General features: G+C 47.2%; 1 pseudogene; it reads right to left on the bottom strand.

Moving 5' to 3' along the window:
• LOC141139219 (squalene synthase-like) overlaps positions 1 to 22,163 on the bottom strand; it is a 112,549-nt pseudogene that overhangs the window by 8,371 nt on the left and 82,015 nt on the right.

Raw genomic sequence — 22,163 nt, 5'->3', positions numbered from 1 at the left:
CAAGGAGACAGCTGTCTGATTGAACGCTGGCACCCCATGTGACTCCAGTGGCCATCTTGGGTCAGGCAGAGTCTATTTAAAACTCTTGCTCCTGGGTTTGGCACACTTTATGTGAGTGGCTAGCAAAGGGTCAGGCTCCTGTCTGGTAGGGACAGTGCTTAGAGGTGGGGGAAGGTTCCTGAGGAGTAGGGGCAGTGCAGGGACTACGTCCTCTTCCTAGAAGTCTCCAGCCTGGTGTGGAACCGGCCAGGCTGCACTCCCCTCCTCATTTCAGACCGCTGTCACAATTCGTAAGTGGCTCCGGATGGTTGTGCCTACCTGCTGGGCCTGATTAAGTTGCATTGAACCTTTCTACGATATACCCCTATTGCCTAACATGGACTCTGTGTGTTTACTGTCAGCCACACCACGCTGCACCCTGCTCAGAAACACAGCTCTCCATATGCACCCTCTGAGCTCCCATCCTGCTAGACATTGATCTTCAGCATCACAATGATTGTCAGAAAGTGGGAATTTGCAGCACCATTGCTGTGTATGGATAAAAGCAAGTTACACACAATGCATGCTGGGATAGGAGCAGAAACTATTCCATATGTACCTAAATCTAGTCAAAAGTAGAATTTATCAAAATCATCTTAAATAATTAATTATTTAATTAATAATTAAATATGTTCAAATGTTATTCATGTAGCGATAGTGGACAATAAGTGTAACGTTATGTGCCTTCCTCGTCATTCATCATCTATAGTCATGCTGGACACCAGTGACTGTCATCATATTTGTGAGCTAACCCACTGGATAGTGGGACTAGTAATCTTTGTGACTGGTGGTTCCATTGCATAACTATACACCCGGACTACATATCCCAGGGATCCTTGCCCCCATCCAGGGGACTTCTGGGGAGACTATAAAGGAGATGGGAGTTCCGGCTCACGCTCTCTTCTTCCTGGGCCTTTTGTAATGCATACCTCTCCGTGACGGGGAGAGAGGGGTTGCGGCCTACCACGCGGTGTCAAGAAACTCCGGTCCGGCCTCGTAGGGCCCATCTCTGCGGCTGTTTGCCAGACATCTTCACGGCACCAACTCAGTAGCTCAACACCACGTTCGTTCATACTCTGCATCCGTGTGTCATGGTGAGAGGGCAACCGCCCACCTTCTGCATTAATTTCTTGGTTACTTTATTGAAACACTGTGTACAGACACCTTTACCTTTGGAACACTTTACTGCACTTCTATTTGAACACTGTACATAGACACCCTTTACCTACAACCACTTCAGGGAATATCATTAGCCTATCCTTCAGGTCATGCTACAGGTGGTATGCCATTGAAGATATATTGTATCTTCCTGCTGTTAAACTGTTCTTAAAGTGGAGTTCCACCCACTTTTACAACTCTTCAGCATCCCTAACTAAACTGTGCACTGTAAACGAATTGGATATTTTTTTTCTCAGCACCTACTGTATATCTGCTGTATTCATTTTTCACTTCCTCCTCCCTGGCCGTGGCCCATTGCATCATTTCCTGTTTGCAATGCCTTTTGGGAAGGGGCGGCAATTTCCTCTGACACTGCCGTTGCTATGGAAACCTGACCTGAAACCTATTACACTGCTTGTGCTGCACTGAGCATGTGCGAGATCTGCAAGGATGAGATCCAGGAAGAAATACAGTCTGGCTTCAGATGCCCACACTTAAGATGGCCACGGCCTGCTGTAAGTTTATAAAATAACAAACTACTGCTATAAACTAACAAAACAGACCTTAGTTTACAGCCAACTTTACTAGAATACATTAAGCTTGTGTATTATAGTGGTATTTTTATTTAAAAAGTAAAATTTAGGCCAGAACACCACTTTAAGCTGTCTTTGGGGGAAATTGCGTTTACAAACTAATACTACTTTGCTACTTCAGTAAAAACTGAGATACTATAAATATATTGACTTGTGTGACGTGTCATTTAAAGGTGCTTGTGAAAAGATGTCGAAACCCAGAGTGTCAGGTGGGTTGGAAGGTTCACAGGGTCATGGTGATACAGATGAGCAGGTGAATCCAAGCAGTCCTCTAGGGGACCGTGCTACATTCAAATTATTCCAACCTGCTGAGATCTGCCCAAGGATCAACATGCATTTGCATCTCCCTAACAAACTCAAGAATCCTGATAATTACTAGTCTTATAATACAAAAAAGAAGTTCGCCCGTGGGACTTTAAATGAGTTGGCCATAGAGGTCATAGCAAATAGTATAGAGTTTTATTCAATTTCCAAAAACATGATGAGAAATGAGCATAAAAACATCATAAGACATCGTTTGACCATTGAAATGTTGATTACAATAATATGGTACATAATATACATATACAACTTTTGTACTCAGCGCGTTTCGAGAGCTCCGCTCGCTTCCTCAGGAGTTGGTAAATATGTGGAATATCTAAAAGATAGTAGGTATCAATAAAATATGACATCCCGTGTGGAGGATTTTCCGCTGCTGCCTTTGTAAATCAGTCCTATGGACCATTTGACCATATGTAAGTATGGGAGGCCTCTATGAGGCCACATACTTCTTTTTTGACCATAACTACCATTGAATGTCATATTTTATTGATACCTACTATCTTTTAGATATTCCACATATACACCAACTCCTGAGGAAGCGAGCGGAGCTCGCGTAATGCGTCGAGTACAAAAGTTGTATATGTATATTATGTACCATATTATTGTAATCAACATTTCAATGGTCAAACGATCTCTTATGATGTTTTTATGCTCATTTCTCATCATGTTTTTGGAAATTCAATAAAACTCTATACTATTTGCTATAACCTCTACGACCAACTCATTTAAAGTCCCACGGGCGAACTTCTTTTTTGTATTATTTGATTTACAGGGATAGAGTTGTGTTATAGTAAGAGACAATACCCAGACCACTCTCCTTTTTTCGATAATTACTAGTCTGTACTTGAATCACAGGAGAGGCCCAAGGGATGAAAGGAGGAATGTATTCAGATTTTGTCACCCTTACCATCTCTACTGCAAGGTCCTAACTTGCTGGTGCTCCAGACAATATACTCTCTATATGAACACTAAGATCTTGTTACTAAAGAGGACAAGGAAGTTTCAATGGGAAGCAGGGAATGCAGTCTCACATATATTGGTATCTGGGGCGTAACTTGAACCTTGTTGGCCCTGATGCAAAACTTGATCTGGGTCCCCCCCACTGTCACTCGCTACTTCAACTGTGCACGAAAATACTCCCACCATGTGCCAAGATCCTTAAAAAATGCTGCCAGCTGCATATGCACATTACACACAGGGTGTGGAGCAGGCCACATTTAGAGCTTCCGGGTAAAAGTGGTGGGCTTGTGGTGGTGGTGGGCTTGTGGTGGGCTTGTATGTTGTCCAGATTTGCATACACCTGGCAGCTCAAATTTCATCTGGCAGCTCAGAGTGTGGCCTCCCCAACCCCCCCCCCAACCTTGTGTGCATGTACAACTGTGCCCTCATATCAGCCCCAATTCCTGCACCTTCCCACCTCAGATCACCACAATTCCTGCACCTTCCAACCTCAGATTAGCGCCAATTCTTGCACCTTCCTACCTCAGACTACCCCCAAATTCTGCACCTTCACACTTTATATCAGCCCCATTTCCATCACCTTCACACTTCAAAACAGTCCCAATTCCTGGACCTTCACATATCAGAGGAGTCCCAATTCCTGCAACTTCATACCGCAGATCAGTCCCAATTTCTGCACCTGTAAACTAGTAGTTGCTGGGTAATTACCAGTTCAAAATTAGATCAAGCAGCTTGGGAGATCTGACTCAACACCAGGACCAAATCTAGCCTGTCTAATGTGGGTGTGCAGTAAAAAATGTCAGGGGGTTAGAGGATAGGAAGTCAGAAGGACAAAGGATAGGCTGAGAGGTTTGTAGGGTAGTGTACAGAGGCTAGCAGGGTGGAGAATGGGAGGTCAGCATGGGAGTGTACAGGGGTCAGCAAAGCAGAGGACGGGGTCAGTAGGGCAAAGGATGGCGTCAGCAGGGCATAGGATGGCATCAGCAAGGCATAGGACAGGGGTCAGCAGGGCATAGGACGGGGGTCAGCAGGCAATAGGATGGCGTCAGCGTGGCAAAGGACAGAAGTGATCAGGGTATAGGACAGGGGTCAGCAGGGCATAGGATAGAGTCAACAGGGAAGAGGACAGGGGTCAGCAGGGCATAGCATGGCATCAGTGGGGCATAGGACAGGGGTCAGCAGGGCATAGGATAAGGTCAACAAGGAAGAGAACAGGGCTCAGCGGGGCATAGGATAGTGTTGGCCGAGCATAGAACAGGGTTAGCAGAGCAGAGGACTGGGGTTCAGCAAGGCAGAGGATGGGGCCAGCAGGGAAAAGGACAGGAGTCAGCGGGGCATAGGATTGGGTCAGCAGGGCATAGGATGGGGTCAGCAGGGCATATAATGGGGTCAGCAGGGCATAGGATGAGGTCAGCAGGGTAGAGGACAAAGGTCAGTGGAGCATATGATAGCATCAGTAAGGCAGAGGATGGGGTTCAGCAGGGCAGAGGATGGGGCCAGTAGGTAAGTGTACAGGAGTCAGCAAGGCATAGGATGGCATCAGCAGGGCATAGGATGGGATCAGCAGAGCATAGGATGAGGTCAGCCGGGTAGAGGACAAAGGTCAGCGGAGCAACTGACATCAGTAAGGTGTGCAGTAAAAAATGTCAGGGGGTTGGAGGATAGGAAGTCAGCGTCGCTTTCCGCCCAGTGCTTGTAGTATATTATTACGGCCGGGCGGTTTGATTGACATCTGAGTTTGATGTCACTTCCTGTTTTCTTTCTCCCATTGTGCCCAGGAGAGAGGAAACAGGAAGTATGAGGGGAGCGGACCTATCCATCGCTGCTGTGGAAGAAGACACCGCTGGAGAGGACACCACACAGCAAGGTAAGTACCGCTGTGCTCCCACTGAGAACGGGGGGGAGGGGGGTGATGTGACACAGGCAATTGCATTTGGGGGACACACAGGCAAGGCTGCATTTGGGGGACACACAGGCAAGGCTGCATTTGGTGGACACACAAGCAAGGCTGCATTTGGTGGACACACAAGCAAGGCTGCATTTGGTGGACACACAAGCAAGGCTGCATTTGGTGGACACACAAGCAAGGCTGCATTTGGTGGACACACAAGCAAGGCTGCATTTGGTGGACACACAGGCAAGGCTGCATTTGGTGGACACACAGGCAAGGCTGCATTTGGTGGACACACAGGCAAGGCTGCATTTGATGGACACACAGGCAAGGCTGCATTTGGTGGACACAGGCAAGGCTGCATTTGGTGGGACACAGGCAAGGCTGCATTTGGTGGGACACAGGCAAGGCTGCATTTGGTGGGACACAGGCAAGGCTGCATTTGGTGGGACACAGGCAAGGCTGCATTTGGTGGGACACAGGCAAGGCTGCATTTGGTGGGACACAGGCAAGGCTGCATTTGGTGGGACACAGGCAAGGCTGCATTTGGTGGGACACAGGCAAGGCTGCATTTGGTGGGACACAGGCAAGGCTGCATTTGGTGGGACACAGGCTACATTTGGTGGGACACAGGCTACATTTGGTGGGACACAGGCTGCATGTAAGGGTGGACTCCACTGGGGACACCTGATGGCATCTGGTGGCAGGCGACGTGACTAGTGGCACGCTCAGGGCTCCCACTGATTCAGCATTATGGTGAGTTGAATGATTTCATTTTATACTACAATGTAATAATAGAAATAATGCGCTTCAATCATCCTGACTCCATAACAGCCATGGTGCCGGGATGATTGAAGTGCTAACACCAGGTGTTTGGAATATCTTTATCTGCTGATTGTTAAACTTTCTAGAATACACATATTTCTATTGTTGTGTAGGATCTGGGCCTGCTGTCTCTCCATCAATTGTTCATCTCAGACGCTAACCACACCACCTTAGAGCCACGCCCACTATTATGCTGAAACCACACCCATTTTCACCAAGTGGGAGTGGTCAAAAAGGAAGGGCGGGGTCTGGCGCCCCCCCATCCTAAAACTTCACCAGCCATCACTGGGACAGGGGTCAGCAGGGCATAGGATAAGGTCAACAAGGAAGAGGACAGGGGTCAGTGGGGCATAGAATGGTGTTGGCCAAGCATAGAACAGGGTTAGCAGGGCAGAGGACTTGGGTCAGCAGGGCAGGGGACTGGGGTTCAGCAAGGCAGAGGATGGGGCCAGTAGGGAAAAGGACAGGAGTCAGCGGGGCGTATGCCTGATCAACATATTTGGGGTGCCATGACTTACACCTGCAGATAATCTCCCATCCACGAGGAACTGTAGTATTGTATATTGTATCATGTCCTGTGCTTACATCCTGTGTTGTTAAACCCTTATATGGTCATATCCTGTGATGTCACTTGCCATGTAAGAAGTGATTGGCTGTTGGAACCACCACTTCCTGTTTGTGAAACCTTTTGTGTTAATAAAAGAGCCTGCTAGCTAGAGAGAGGTCAGAGATGCTGACCGAGGCTGAGCTGGTAATGTGAGGAATGGTGGTGATGTCTGATTACTTGGTGTGACAGACCTAGCCGGGACAGAGGCTGTTGGAGAGGACTGAATGCAAGCCTCTTGCCTTTTGATTAGGCCCTGGATTTTCAAAGGAACAATACTCTTTGTGAGGTGAATTAGAAATCCAGTCTGAACTGTACTAATCGGACTCAGTCGTGTATATATGTATATATTGTATGTTGTTTGATTCTGTTTAGGACTCTTTGCTGTGATCATTTGGGATGTGTGTCTCTGTAGAGGGAGGGGGGATTCCTCAAGCAGCCCCCTGCTGATAAGACTGATTCATACTGTTGGAACACATCCTGTGAGGAGATGCTGGTGTCATCAACTACCTGTCTTGTTCTCTGCTATAATGTGTTTAATGTAAATGAGTTTAGTCTGGCTTACCACAGGTTCTAAGGGTATTCAACTCATTGTTGTTTGTTCTAATTAATCCTGTGTTGATGTTTATGGTAATGTGTATTGAATAGTCATCTGGTCTGGGTAAATGATTTAGTAAACTAGCTCATGTTAATTAGGTTACAGTTGTATTGTTAGAGGAGGTTCCAACGGCATATAAAGTCTTGTAATTTTGATTCTAAAAAAAGTTAGTCCATGTTAGCATCTAAGCAAGTGTCGCCTTGTTTTGTGCTCAGAGCGGTTGGAATATCTGATATCTGTATACAGACTGGGAGGAAGTGGTATATGACGGAAGCACTCAAGCGGAGTGTGGGACGTTCCGTGACACTTGGATGCGTGGGATTTTAGGTAAGATGCATTTATATCATTAGACAAAAATGTTATTATTATTAGAGACAGGAGATTTGGCTGTGTGCTCTGCGTACAGCCTAATTTCGCTGACAGTATGTGAATATCAGCCTCTACTGATACGCATTGTGTGCTTGGGTTTATACTGTTTCAGTCAGTGGAAAGTGCCTATAGTGCTGACAAATACAACTACCGCTTAAATCGGAAGTGACTATGCTGTGTATCTTTGCCTTCATGCTTGGAGTGAAACTACTCGCATTACTGCTGTAAATACTCTTTCTACTACTGTCTCTCCGGTAATAAACATTGCCTGGTTTATAAAGTCAGTACATGTGATTCCCTTGGTGAAGCCGCTACACCCTACACCCGCTTACACACCACCCCCTAGATCCAGCTGTCCTCAACACTGCTTGCTGAGAGAGACAGGCGAGACACTCCTGTGTAGCCAGCCACACCTCCGGCATCAACAAAGACAGCCGGAGGTTGATGACTCCTGCTGAGTATATGGAAACCCAAGTGACAGGGAGGCCGCATGGGCCCCCTTAGGTACAACTTGAGTTCATGCTGTAACTCACCTTAGATGTGTTGGTTCACTGCAATGCACCACAGTGCAGCATGATGTGTCCTGTGCATTGCACGGATTAAAAATGCAGCCTGCTCCAGATTGTCATGCATGGGGGGGGGGGGGGGATTTATGTTAAATAGGCTGTTTGACATAACCCTCTGCAATGCGAGTCAATGCATGACTATTGCAGTACATTGCCTTCCAATGCAATGAGACCGAAATTGTATTACAAGACACAATTAAAAAAAAAAAAAAAAACCCACCCTATTCAGTACTTCTCAGCCATACATGCACATTTCTCGATGTTGTAATCCTAAAAAAAATGTCCTGCCTTTACAACCACTTTTATAATAAATAATCCTTCCTAAGGGTTTAAAAAAACGTAAAACATGCATACCTCTTCCACATACTGAGATGTGATGGCTCTTACAGCCTGCATATCTGTGATGTCCATCATCAGAGTGGCAACCAGACCCTTCCGGATCTTCACCACTCCTTTAAACACTTGCTGGTTGTTATAGCAGGTGGCCAATGTAGTGATAGCCATCATCTAAAATACACAAGGTCAACAGTTATGGTCAAGCGATATTGCAGTAATACACAAATACCCATTGAAGCTGAACTCCCAGAAAGCAGCCAAAATACTGTTCAAATACGTATATGAGAATTGTATTAACTACCAGAAGAATTCTAATTCCATTTTTAAATGTGTTAAATGGCCCCCTTCCGTTAGTATACCCAGGTTCTAAACTCTCAAAGCAGTCAAGCAGAACAGGGTGGTCAAGATCACACCCCAGCCTACCTTATTGGACAATGAAGGGACCACTTCTGCTTCTATACCTCTGCTAAACAAAGCAACAAGGAGGGTGACACCGCTCTCTCAGCATGATGACTCAGAAATAAAAGAGCAGCAACACATTGAGAAGTCAACAACTCTGCTCTTATCTCTTGTTGGCATGTTCACTGTCAGCACATGTGCACTGCAGCAGCCCCTGATTTGCTCCTTGTACTGACCTCACCTCTCCTAATCTGGGTTTATTGTATTGGAATGTCAGGAAGAGGCTTATATTCGGGTGCTTAACCTATTTGTATTTAGGCGTACATTTAACAATCTTACTGATAATAAATCCATTAGTAAGCTTGTTTTTTTTAAGTGCGTTCAGTTGCGGATTTATTCACTTACTGAGGAACAGCTTCTTATCTTAAAACCTTAAAATTAGCCTAAAAGAGTCATTATCAAAAGTGATCATGTCACTATACCAGAAAAAAAAAAAAACAATTCCAGCTCAGCCATACCTGTAAAAAGAAGACAGGATATACTTACCTTACTTTCCTCTACGCTCCGCTTCGATGCTGAGAAATCTAAAATCCGCACTAAAACTGAAACTTCCTGGAGTGTCTCACTGGTTCCTCCTGCTATCCTTCATGTGAATCCTCTATCTTGTGATCAGTGGAGGTTAGAAGGAGGAAGTGGTGAGATCTGTGGGGGAACCTCAGAGTGCTGAGTTTCCCAGAAGATTCTAGAATATCATAAAGGAGTTTTGAGGTGGGTGCAGCAAGAAAGGCAAGTTCTGTATGTCCAGTCTTCTTTTACGGCTGGTATGGCTGGATTTAAATTTTCCTCTATGTAGCAACCTCCCGGACCTCTAGAGGCCAATGGTGACCTCCAGAGTCAGAGAGAGCTGACATCCATATTAGTAGAATGGGTTACCAGGCATGGTGGGAGTAATGCAAGATGAAATGATGGGCGCCAGTCACTTTTTGAATGCAAATAAAGAGATTTATTGTCTCTTAACAAGAACTGTGGGAGAGAGGGTTAGGGCCAGGACACCAGAGGCGTATCTAGTGAAAATGGTGCCTATGGCAAGCACTGAAACTGCGCCCCTGTCAAAAAAAAAACAACAAAACAAAAAAAAACAGCTAACAAAACTACAAGTCAAGCTCTTTAATCCTTCTATTAACAAATTAGTACTACATAAACTGCCCAATGGATCAGTTCGCCCCTGGTCATTAAACATTCTACATTCAGTGAAAGTTAGTGTACTGCAAAGTTTGCTCTGCATGAACTTTCACTGAATGTAGAATGTTTAAGGAGCTTGTTGCACAAATCACTTTATTAAACTTTATGATATCTATTTATTTAATCCATATTGAGCACTATTTGATTGTGTGTATATGCCAAGCACAAGCAGCCATAGGCGTGCGCACAGGGTGTGCCAGGTGTGCCTGGGCACACCCTAATCACCCTGTGTGGTGCAAATTCCCCCTATTTAAACCCCTGATATTTCACCAAAACCTCCTAGATGTGCTCCCACAAAAAATTGTAAATAAAAAAAAAGTATGTAAAATATAATAAAAAAATAATAATAAAAATACAAATTATTAACACCATGCACTGCCCTACTGACACTGTCCACTGCTCTACTGACACCATCCCTATACAGTATATACACATGCACACAGGTTTGAGCTTTGGGGTGCACACCCTAATGCAATAGGCTGTGCACACCTATGCAAGCAGCCAATCAAATATGGTGCTCAATATGGATTACATTAATATGCATAGCCATAAATATCAGAAATAAAAGTGTAATAAAGTGATTTGTGCAACAGCAGGTACTACTTTTAAATAGACTGCGAATGTGACTACAGCAGATGACCAGACTGCGAATGTGACTATAGCAGATGACCAGACTGCGAATGTGACTACAGCTGATGACCAGACTGCGAATACAGGAGATGACCAGACTGTGAATGCGACATACTACAGGAGATGACCAGAATGCAAATGCGACATACTACAGGAAATGACCAGACTGCAAATTCGACATACTACAGGAGATGACCAGAATGCAAATGCGACATACTACAGGAGATGACCAGAATGCGAATGCGACATACTACAGGAGATGACCAGAATGCGAATGCGACATACTACAGGAGATGACCAGAATGCGAATGCGACTACAGCAGATGACCAGACTGCGAATGCGACTACAGCAGATGACCAGAATGCGAATGCGACCACAGCAGATGACCAGACTGCGAATGCGACTACAGAAGATGACCAGACTGCGAATGCGACTACAGCAGATGACCAGACTGCGAATGCGACATACTACAAGAGATGACCATACTGCGAATGCGACTACAGCAGATGACCAGACTGCGAATGCGACTACAGCAGATGACCAGACTGCGAATGCGACTACAGCAGATGACCAGACTGCGAATGCGACTACAGCAGATGACCAGACTGCGAATGTGACTACAGCAGATGACCAGACTGCGAATGCGACATACTACAAGAGATGACCAGACTGCGAATGCGACTACAGCAGATGATCAGACTGCGAATGCGACTACAGCAGATGACCAGATTGCGAATGTGACTTACTACAGCAAATGACCAGACTGCGAATGTGACTACAGGAGATGACCAGAATGTGACTACAGCAGATGACCAGACTGCGAATGCGACTACAGCAGATGACCAGACTGCGAATGCGACTACAGCAGATGACCAGACTGCGAATGCGACTACAGCAGATGACCAGACTGCGAATGCGACATACTACAGGAGATGACCAAGTAGCCAGTTTAAAAATCTAAGCTTTCAGCAATGCACAGCTATACGGGGGATAAAGAACATTGTCAGGGAGGGTTTAGTAACACTGAGTCTATAGGTAGAAAGACCTACCTGACCAGCCGGGCTCACCTCTCAGAGGTCCGGAGGCGGAGCTTTCCGCGGTAGGGGCGGGGCTTGCGGCGGTAGGGGCGGGGCTTGCGGCGGTAGGGGGCGGGAATATTCGTGGTCCAGGAGAGGCAATGCCAGTGCTCTGAGCACATACAGAGTACATGGGGCGGGGCAGGGCAGGGTCAGAGCGTCAGTGGAGCTCCCTGCCCCACCCCTCCCTGCTGACAGAGCCTCCCTCAGCCTAAACCGAGCCCGACAGCCATCTGATAAAACACCAGCGCCGCAATCCTGCAGGCTGACCACGGCGCCGGTGGCTATATTAGTCTGGGAGGACAGGTGGGGTTTTTTTTTCATGCAGAGGGCGGCTTTTTGCCGCCCCTTCCCCCCATGGCGCCCATGGCACTTGCCATGGCTGCCATACCTTAGATACGCCACTGCAGGACACCCTTATGCAATGCGAATTAGCAGACTCCGAGACACAATAGGCAAACAGCTATACAGTTCAAAGCCTCCAGCCGATTGCAACTTTTGTATTGGCAGGACCGCTGATTCCTATGGCAACTAAGCTTTAACAGTTTCCAAAGATCTTCACACATAGAACTTGGCAACAGAGTACGGTTCTTCTCTTATCCTACAGTTTCCCACTATAGATCTTCAATCACTGAGCTCCCAGTCTCTCATTAGACTTCCAGATCCCAGCCGCCTGCTGGATCCCCTTAGCTCTACTACAGCTAACCTGCTGTATACTTCTCAAGCGTCAACCCCGCTAACCCGCAGGGTCCCTGGCTTGGCACCTGCTGAATAGGGATGAGCCGAACACCCCCCGGTTCGGTTCGCACCAGAACCTGCGAACGGACAGAAAATTTGCGCGAACTTTAGAACCCCATTGAAGTCTATAGAACTCGACCGTTCAAATTTAAAAGTGCTAAATTTAAAGGCTAATTTGCATGGTATTGTCCTAAAAAGGGTTTGGGGACCCGGGTCCTGCCCCAGGGAACATGTATCAATGCAAAAAAAAGTTTTAAAAATGAAAAAAAAGTGAAATATTCCTTTAAATATCGTACCTGGGGGGTGTCTATAGTATGCCTGTAAAGTGGCGCGTGTTTCCCGTGCTTAGAACAGTCCCTGCACAAAATGACATTTTTAAAGGAATAAAAGTAATTTAAAACTGCTTGCGGCTTTAATGTAATGTCGGGTCCCGGCAATATGGATGAAAATCAGTGGGATAAACGGCATGGGAACCCCCCCCAGTCCATTACCAGGCCCTTTGGGTCTTCTATTGATATTAAGGGGAACCCCGCACCCAAATTAAAATAAGGAAAGGGGTTATATACTCTGAACAGCAGTATACAGGCGGTGCAAACAAGACAGGGACTGTAGGTTTGTTGTTAAGTAGAATCTGTTTGTAATTTTGATCTGGTACATTTTTAAAGTGTAGCTCCAGCCAAAAAATCTATTTTTAAGCTTTTTGGAAAACATAGGGAAGGGTTATCACCCCTGTGACATTTGTTTTGCTGTCTGTGCACCTCTTCAGAAGATTTCACTTCACTTTCTGTCCCAATGACAAATGTTTTTTGACAATTTGGGGTTTTTAGTGAAACAAGGATTGGTGATAAAGCATCAGTGGAGAGGAGACACGTTTTTCCCATATTAACTTTTACAGGAGAGAATTTCCCTTCCTAGGGGTAGATTTCATCTCACTTCCTGTTGTCTCCTTCCGTTTGCAAGTAGGAGTCGTCTGAAAGTTGGATGTTTGAAAGTAGGGGTCTGCCCTATATACTCTGCAGGAATTGCGGCTTTAGGTGTTGGTGTTGCCACAACACTGTAAGCCCTCACAGTTACTCTTGGTAGGTGCAGAAACTGACCCTGATGTGAAATATTAGATCAAGAATTGTAATTACATGCACCTGTTGAACAGGGGCAGAAAAATTGGGCCTTTGGTGGTGGTGGTGCTGGTGCCACAACACTGTAAGTCTTCACAGTTACTCTTGGTGTGCGCAGAAACGGGCCCTGCTGTGAAATATTAGATCAAGAATTGTAATTACATGTCCCTGTTGAACAGGGGCAGAAAAATTGGGCCTTAGGCACTGGTGCCACAACACTGCAACCCCTCACAGATACTCTAGTTGAGGCGAAGGAATGAGCCCTCCTGCAAAATATTGCATCAAAAATTGTAATTTGCACGCCCCTGTTAAACAGGGGCTGAAAAATTGGGCCTTAGGCACTGGTGCTGGTGCCACAACACTGCAACCCCTCACAGATACTCTAGTTGAGGCGAAGGAATGAGCCCTCCTGCAAAATATTGCATCAAAAATTGTAATTGCACGCCCCTGTTAAACAGGGGCTGAAATATTGGGCCTTAGGCACTGGTGCTGATGCCACAACACTGCAACCCCTCACAGATACTCTAGTTGAGCGCAGCAACGAACCCTCCTTGCAAAATATTGCATCAAAAATTGTAATTACATGCCCCTGTTAAACAGGGGCTGAAAAATTGGGCCTTAGCCACTGGTGGCGGCGCCCAGAAACAAAAATATTCTTACAAGCTATCATCATGATCATTGAGGAGGAAGAGGATAGTCACTCAGCATAATGGGATAGTCACTCAGTATCAGCATAGGCAGTCTTGAAGGGATCTGACATTTCAAAAAAAACTATTCGGTTACATCAGCACCAGGTGCTTGGTAGCTGGTGGTGATCCAAGACTGATTCATTTTTATGAAGGTCAGTCGGTCGACCGAGTCGGTGGACAGGCGCACCCTGTGATCGGTTACAAAGCCTCCAGCAGCACTGAATGTGCATTCCGAAAGAACGCTGGATGCAGGACAGGCCAGTAGCTCAATTGCATACTGTGCAAGCTCTGGCCAGTGATCCATCCTCAAGACCCAGTAACCCAGAGGATTTTCGGTGGGAAAGGTGTCCAAGTGAGATCTTTCCTCTAGGTATTCATGCACCATGTAAAACAGACGCTGGCAATGGTTGCTGGAACCGATCATACCTTGGGGCTGTGGACTAAAAAATTGTCTGACGGCCACCTTCTCCACCGCTCCTTCTTTGACTGACCGAAGCCTCAGCAACACATTGTCCAGGAACAGGAGTTTGCAACCTCCCAGTCTCTGGGAACGCGTTACACAGACCTTTCTGCAAGGCCTCCCGAACATGTTTCATACTCTGCTCCCTCTGCGACGGCAAGATAAGGTCCGCAACCTTACCCTTGTAACGTGGATCAAGGAGGGTTGCCAGCCGGTATTGATCCCTCTCCTTGATACCACGAATACGAGGATCCTTCCGCAGGCTTTGCAGGATCAGGGAGGCCATGCATCGTAGGTTTGCTGAGGCATTCGGTCTTCAGTCCTCTGGGTCACTAAGGACGACATGATCCGCAGCCACCTCCTCCCAGCCACGTACAGGTCCATGGGTTTCTTGGGACTCTAAATGATCCCTTAAAGACTGCTGCTGATGTTGAGTGCCAGGCTCCACCTCCATGCTGACACAATCCTCCTCTTCCTCCTCCTCGTCCACTTCCTGTGTGATCGGCGGGCACGCAGGAACACTGTCTGGATAAAGGGGGCCTTGAGAGCTAAGGAAGTCCTCCTCTTCCTGCCTCTGTTCTGCCTCTAATGCCCTGTCCATTATTCCACACAGCGTGTGCTCCAACAGGTGGACAAGTGGGACAGTGTCACTGATGCATGCACTGTCACTGCTCACCATCCTCGTGGCCTCCTCAAATGGTGACAGGACAGTGCATGCATCCCTGATCATGGCCCACTGGCGTGGGGAAAAAAAACAAGCTCCCCTGACCCTGTCCTGGTTCCATAGTCGCACAGGTACTCATTGATGGCCCTCTGCTATGTGTGCAGCCGCTGCAGCATGGCCAACATTGAATTCCACCTGGTGGGCATGTCACAGATTAGGCGGTTCTTGGGCAGGTTAAATTCCTTTTGGAGGTCAGCCAGCCGAGCACTGGCATTATATGACCTGCGGAAATGCACACAGACTTTCCTGGCCTGCCTCAGGACATCCTGTAAGCCCGGGTACCTGCCCAAGAACCGCTGCACCACCAAGTTAAGGACGTGAGCCAAACAGGGCACATGGGTCAGTTGTCCCTGTCGGAGGGCGGAGAGGAGGTTCGTGCCATTGTCGTAAACCACCAAACCTGCCTTAAGCTGTCGTGGCATCAACCACCTCTGAACCTGCCCCTGCAGAGCTGACAGAATCTCTAGCTCAAGTACCGCATGGCATCTTTTAGCCCCTTGAACGCCTATGGAGCACCGCTGGTTCCGAAGACAAATCAGCACAGAAAGAGGCCATGGAGGAAGAAGAAGAGGAGGGGGTGGAGGAGAGAGGTGTGGCAGAATCACCACTAGTAGTATTTTGGAGGTGTGCTGGCGGAACAACCTCCAACACTACTGCACCCTGTCCTGCATCCTTCCCAGCTGCCAGAAGAGTTACCCAGTGCGCGGTGAAAGATAGGTAACATCCCTGTCCATGCCTGCTGGACCATGAGTCAGCGGTAATATGCACCTTACCGCTGACCGCCCTGTCCAGCAAGACCAAGACATTGACTTCCACATGCCGGTAGAGAGCCTAAATCGCCTTCCGTGAGAAAAAATGGCGTTGGGGAACCTGCCACTAAGGAACCGCACATTCCACAAACTCACAGAAGGGGGCAGAGTCTACCAACTGAAAAGGCAGCAGTTGAAGTGTTAGCAATTTAGCTAAGCTAGCATTCAACTGCTGGGCATGTGGATGGCTGGGAGTGAACTTCTTTTGGCGGTGCAGCAGCTGGGGCAGGGAAATTTGCCTGGTACAATCTGACATCGGTGTACCGATAGCAGATTGCCCCCAAGTACTTGGCAGTGACACACCTAATTCTACATCTTCATTCCTCTCGGTGCAGGTCTCAGAGGGGACTGAAGGTATAGTGGAGTTGGAGATCCCAGCTGATGAGGAGCAAGGAGAGGTCCTCTTTGTTCTTCGGTGTGGGTCTTTTAGGTACGCTTGCCAACGAACTGCATGGCAGGTCAACATATGTCTCGTCAAGCATGTGGTGCCCAAGCGGGAGATGTTTTGGCCACGAGAGATACGCTTGAGACATGTTGCAAATAGCAGCGGTGGGATCTGATGCACTCGTCTCAAAAAAGGCCCACACCAAAGAACTTTTGGAATAACGCGCAGAGACAGCAGCACCCTGCACATGCGGAGCTCTGCGGTGTGATGCAGTTGGTGTGCTGCCCTTAAGCTGGCCCCTGGAGGGCATCCTGCCTCATTGGTGATGTGGCTCCTCCTCCTCTCTCCTATCAGGCACCCACATGGAGTCAGTGACTGACCTCATCATCCCCTCCCTCCTCATCACTTGAGCAAAGCTGGCAGTATGCTGCAGCTGGGGGAACAAAACTGCCAGATTGCTGTCCTTCTTGGGCACCCCCTCTCTCTGGGCTCACATTACTGCCTTCCTCTAGCTGGATACCATCATCCGAGCCTTCAAAACGCTGGGCATCCTCCTGGAGCATGTACCCAACACTGTGGTCAAACAGTTCGGGGGACTCCTCAGGAGGACATGGTGGAGCTAGGGAAGGAGTGACTGATGCCATTGAGCCGAGGGAAGAGGCCGCGTTGGCAGCTGCTTTGCCAGACAAAGTACCCTGAGCCTGGGTGAGAGAGGATGAGGTGGATGAGGACGGCCTGGTCATCCACTCTACCAAGTCTTCCGCATGTTGTGGCTCAAAACAGGCAGCTGCCGAAAAAAAGGACAAGCGTGTCCCACGGCCACGTGCTGATGAGGATGCAGCGTCTCCACGACCAGCACTGTTGCCTCTAGACACAGAGCCTGCTTGCCCTCTTTTATTGGCTTGTGACTATCTGCCTCTCCTTGTTGGCCTTCCAGACATACTAATGGCCTGCAGTGAGATGTAGCTGCACAAAGCTGGGATGTATATATATACTGATACTGCAGCTAGCAGAATCAACTGCCTGCCTGTAGTATTATTAGTATGAGAACACCAGCAATTGTCTTCAGGCAGCTTTAGGTGCACACTGTGCAGTGGACACAGTACACTAACTGTAAATACTGTAGCTGCTTGCCTGTGATATTAATAGGAGCAGAACAACAGCAATTTTCTTCAGGCAGCTTTAGGTGCACACTGTGCAGAGGACGCAGTACACTAACTGTAAATACTGTAGCTGCCTGCCTGTGGTATTAATAGTAGCAGAAGTACACCACCAACTTTATTCAGGTAGCTTTAGGTGCACACTGTGCAGAGGACACAGTACACAAACTGTAACTACTGTAGCTGCCTGCTTGTGGTATTAATATAGGATCAGAAGAACACCACCAATTTTATTCAGGTAGCTTTAGGTGCACACTGTGCAGAGGACGCAGTACATTAACTGTAAATACTGTAGCTGCCTGCCTGTGGTATTAATATAGGATCAGAAGAACACCACCAATTTTATTCAGGTAGCTTTAGGTGCAGAGGCCACAGTACACTAACTATAAATACTGTAGCTGCCTGCCTGTGGTATTAATAGGAGCAGAACAACAGCAATTGCCTCCAGGTAGCTTTAGGTGCACACTGTGCAGAGGATGCACTACACTAACTGTAAATACTGTAGCTGCCTGCCTGTGGTATTAATATAGGATCAGAAGAACACCACCAATTTTATTCAGGTAGCTTTAGGTGCACACTGTGCAGAGGACACAGTACACTAACTGTAAATACTGTAGCTGCCTGCCTGTGGTATTAATAGGAGCAGAACAACAGCAATTGTCTCCAGGTAGCTTTAAGCGCACACTGTGCAGAGGACGCACTACACTAACTTGTAAATACTGTAGCTGCCTGCCTGTGGTATTAATATAGGATCAGAAGAACACCACCAATTTTATTCAAGTAGCTTTAGGTGCACACTGTGCAGAGGACACAGTACACTAACTGTAAATACTGTAGCTGCCTGCCTGTGGTATTAATAGGATCAGAAGAACACCACTAATTTCCTTCAGGTAGCTTTAGGTGCACACTGTGCAGAGGACACAATACACTAATTGTAAATACTGTAGCTGCCTGCCTGTGGTATTAATAGAAGCAGAACAACAGCAATTTTCTTCAGGTAGCTTTAGGTGCACACTGTGCAGAGGACACAGTACAATAACTGTAAATACTGTAGCTGCCTGCCTGTGGTAATAATATAGGATCAGAAGAACACCACCAATTTTATTCAGGTAGCTTTAGGTGCACATTATGCAGAGGACACAGTACACTAACTGTAAATACTGTAGCTGCCTGCCTGTGGTATTAATATTAGCAGAACAACAGCAATTTTCTTCAGGTAGCTTTAGGTGCACACTGTGCAGAGGACGCAGTACACTAACTGTAAATACTGTAGCTGACTGCCTGTGGTATTAATATAGGATCAGAAGAACACCACCAATTTTATTCAGGTAGCTTTAGGTGCACACTGTGCAGAGCACACAGTACACTAACTGTAAATACTATAGCTGCCTGCCTGTGGTATTAATATAGGATCAGTAGAACACCACTAATTTCATTCAGGTAGCTTAAGGTGCACACTATGCAGAGGACACAGGTTTACTGGTTGATCTTGTGTTTTTGGTGAAATTGAACATACATGTGTCAGTATTGCAACATAGATTTAATGTTCACTTAAGGAATCTGTTATTTGTGCTAAGTGGTGTGGTGGTGGGTGGTCAGCCTGCCTGGGGTATGTCTCATCCCTCTTCATGTTGGATAATGGGACCTTATGTCAATCTGTAAGATAGTGTCCTGGAACACCAGGGGCTTGAACTCCAAGTTTAAGAGGTCACTGGTGTTCCAGTTTTTGCAGAGACAGTCGCCTCATATTTGTATCCTCCAAGAAACCCACCTAACCGGGGGTAAACTGTTGAGTCTCAAGAGGTCATGGGTGGGTCATTCATATCATTCGACCTATTCTAACCTCTCGAGAGGGGTTAGTATATTGATACGTAAATCCCTACCATTTCACCTATTGGCAGTGGAGGTGGATCCTGGAAGGCGGTATGTGATTGCGCATGCCAACATCATGACTTTAGGGGTAGTCATTGTAGGATTGTATGTGCCTCCTCCTGCCTCCATTTCCTTCTTATACCAGGTGGTGTCAAGAGTCCTGCAACATGCAACTGACAATATCCTGCTGCTGGGAGACTTCAATATGGTCCCAGATCCGAAGATGTACAGACTCTCTCGAGCGACAAGTTCTGCCACTGAATTGAAAGCTTGGGCAGATGCATTTAACTTCACGGATGTATGGCGTTGGAGACATCCCCGATTGCGGGCCTTCACATGCCATTCAGCATCCTATAGAACATTTTCCAGTTTGATCCGGTGTAATCCAGGGGTTTGTTCTCTCCAGAATACGAGATATTACCATCTTACCCAGAGGGGTCTCAGACCATGCCCCAGTATCTCTGCAGCTGGAGTTGTCATATCCGTCATCGGAAGGCTTGTGGCAACTCTCTAGGTTTTGGTTGACAGACACGAGAGTGGAAATGCCATGCAAGGATGAAATGATTTCCTTTTGGAGTACACGGGGCAGGTCTACCCCTGCCCGGTAGCTTGGGATGCCTTTAAGGCCACTATGAGGGGTAGTTTTCAGGCTCACATTGGGAGAGTCCGTAGAGGGGCTCGTAAGGAGTTGCAGGAGGCCGAGGCTAAAGTGGGAGCTCTGGAGACTGTCTTTATTCGGGAGCGCACTCCGCGGGCATACTCCTCCTTTCAGGAGGCTCTGCGGGATGTATCCCTACTCAGGATCTCCACTACAAAAAATCCATTTACTTCACCAGAGCCAAAGAATATTTGAGCAGGGTGAGAGAAGCTGACGCTTGCTCGCCTGGCTGTCTCGGGAACACTCCTCACCGGTGACTATAGCCCAAATACAATCTCGCAATGGGGAAATTCTGACGGATCCAACCCACATTAATGCTAGGTTCTCCTCTTACTATCAGGAACTCTATAGATCGAAGGTGCAATACACTGATAGGGAGCTATGGGGCTATCTAGACCAAATAGATCTGCCTTGTCTTACGGACGCCACCAGGGAAAGACTAGATAGTCCACTGACCCTTAAAGAGATCCAGACGGCGGTCAAACTCTTGCAGAATGGGAAAACGCTGGGCCCAGATGGGTTCCCAGCGGAATTTTACAAACAATATGCCGATGACCTCCTACCCACATACTGCGAAGTCCTTATGTCGGCCTTAGATAGAAACGAATTGCCTCGGTCCATGTCTGAGGCGGTGGTAGTAGTCCTCCCTAAACCAGGAAAGAACCCTGAGTTATGCTCCTCATACAGGCCAATATCTCTGCTGAATGTCGACCTGAAGATACTTGCTAAAGTGTTGGCCGGTCACCTGAACTCTGTAATAACGGCTCTGATTCACCCTGACCAAACTGGGTTCATGCCCGGCAGAGGGACCGACATAAATATACGCAGGCTATTGACACATCTGGACAGGGCGGGGGGGACAGCCTGGAGGTGGTGGTGTCTCTCGACGCAGAGAAAGCATTCGATTCGGTCGAGTGGGGGTACCTCTGGGCTGTCCTCCAAAAATTTGGGTTTGGACCTATTTTTATTAGGTGGCTGCACCTGATGTATGCCCTTCCCACGGCGAGGGTACGCACTAATAATTCCCTGTCTCCGGCTTTTTCACTGGGTAGGGGCACCAGACAGGGGTGTCCCCTCTCCCCAGGGCTATTTACCCTAGCGGTGGAACCCCTGGCTTCCCAGATTAGGTCCGAGCCCACAATTAGGGGAATCCGGGTGGGAGTGGTGGAGGAGAAAATCTCCTTGTATGCAGACGATAAAATCCTCTTTCTGAGTGATGTCTCCTCCTCCCTCCCGGCCGCTCTACGGTTGGTCGACATATCCGGGTCGTATTCCGGCATTAGAATAAACTGGGACAAATCCCTTATATATCCCTTGGATCACACTAGGCCTAAACCCCCCATTCAGAGCCCATTGGTCTGGGTAGACAGTTTTAAATACTTGGGGATTCGTATGGGTGGACTGGTAATCAGATGAATGAATGAATGAATGAATGAATGAATGATTTGTATAGCGCTTCAGTTGCGAACTGAATCGCCTCAAGGCGCTGGATCCATCCTGTGTTGTCAAGCTTCTTAGAAGAGGTAGGTCTTGAGTTTCTTTCTGAAGGCCTGATGGTTTTCTTCCATGCGAATGTGAGTATGTAGAGCGTTCCATAGCCGTGGTCCTTGGACTGCGAATCTTCGTTCTCCCTTTGTTTTGTAGCGGGTTTTTGGAATAAGGAGGAGGTTATGGTTAGAAGATCGAAGACTGCGATTGGGTGTGTAGCGTTTTATTTTCTCACATAGGTATTGAGGAGCGTTTCCGTGTATACATTTGTGGGTGAGGCAGAGGGTCTTGAAAGTGATCCGATTCTTTACGGTTAGCCAATGTAGGCTCCTCAGGGAAGGGGAGATGGATTCCCAGGTTTTTTTTCCTGTTAACAGTCTTGCCGGCGTGTTTTGGATGAGTTGTAAGCGCGCAAGCTGATATTGGGGTAGTCCTATGTAGAGGGAGTTTGCGTAGT

This window comes from Aquarana catesbeiana, linkage group LG04, assembly GCF_042186555.1.
Source record: "Aquarana catesbeiana isolate 2022-GZ linkage group LG04, ASM4218655v1, whole genome shotgun sequence".
NCBI classification, from domain to species: Eukaryota; Metazoa; Chordata; class Amphibia; order Anura; family Ranidae; genus Aquarana; species Aquarana catesbeiana.
The sequence above is the reverse complement of the archived record's forward strand: the minus strand, read 5'-3'. Positions and strand labels throughout refer to the sequence as shown.